The sequence below is a fragment of the Schistocerca piceifrons genome, chromosome 3, assembly GCF_021461385.2.
Source record: "Schistocerca piceifrons isolate TAMUIC-IGC-003096 chromosome 3, iqSchPice1.1, whole genome shotgun sequence".
Classification (NCBI taxonomy): domain Eukaryota; kingdom Metazoa; phylum Arthropoda; class Insecta; order Orthoptera; family Acrididae; genus Schistocerca; species Schistocerca piceifrons.
Window position 1 is genome coordinate 665469676 of NC_060140.1, and position 771 is coordinate 665470446.

The 771-nt window shown below is 48.4% G+C and overlaps 1 non-coding gene across 1 annotated transcript; it reads left to right on the top strand.

Annotated features, from left to right (window-relative positions):
• Nucleotides 1–281: 281 nt before the first annotated feature.
• Nucleotides 282–356, top strand: Trnat-cgu. Its single transcript has one exon. It is a non-coding gene; the product is annotated as a tRNA-Thr (tRNA).
• Nucleotides 357–771: the final 415 nt, after the last annotated feature.

Below are 771 nucleotides of genomic sequence, written 5' to 3' on the forward strand. Positions count from 1 at the left end.
GAACACAGTGGAACATCTTTGGACTGAAATTAGAATCATATTAATACCTTCAGCTGCTAACGGGCGTGGATAGATATCAACGGTGACAGGTGAAAATGTGTGCCCCGACCGGGACTCGAGCCTGGGATCTCCTGCTTACGTAGCAGACGCTCATGAGTGCGCAAGTAATGAGTGTGTTGGGATGGGACACTACGAGTGTAGTGTGTGGACATACAAGGTGAGAATGTGGGTCTCGCGGGAGGCGTGCGCGAGATAGTCCCTGCAGTCGCGCTAACCTTTGTGCCCTCGGTGACTCAGATGGATAGAGCGTCTGCCACGTAAGCAGGAGATCCCGGGTTCGAGTCCCGGTCGGGGCACACATTTTGAGCTGTCCCCATTGATAGATAACAACGCCCGTTAGCAGCTGAAGGTATTAATATAATTCTAATTTCGTTCTAGACAGCTGCAGGTCATAGTGTCTGTTCTTTCGGAAATGTTCGAAAGAACAGACACCATATCCAAATAAGTATATCTTTGGACAGAGTGAGAAAGCCGACGTCATGCCAGATACCAATGTACGACATCGCAGGCTTAACAGATTTTGGTTCTTCAGGAAGAACGTACTGCCATGTATTCAGACATTCAGACACCCAACGAGTCGCCAGTAGAGTTCAACCCATCATAAAGAGGAAGGGTGGGCACATCCCACATTAATGTCCGTGCACTTTTGATCAGATAGTGTAACTGCTGTTTGATGTGGCTTTCTACCACACAGAAACTATGCAGGCTTCG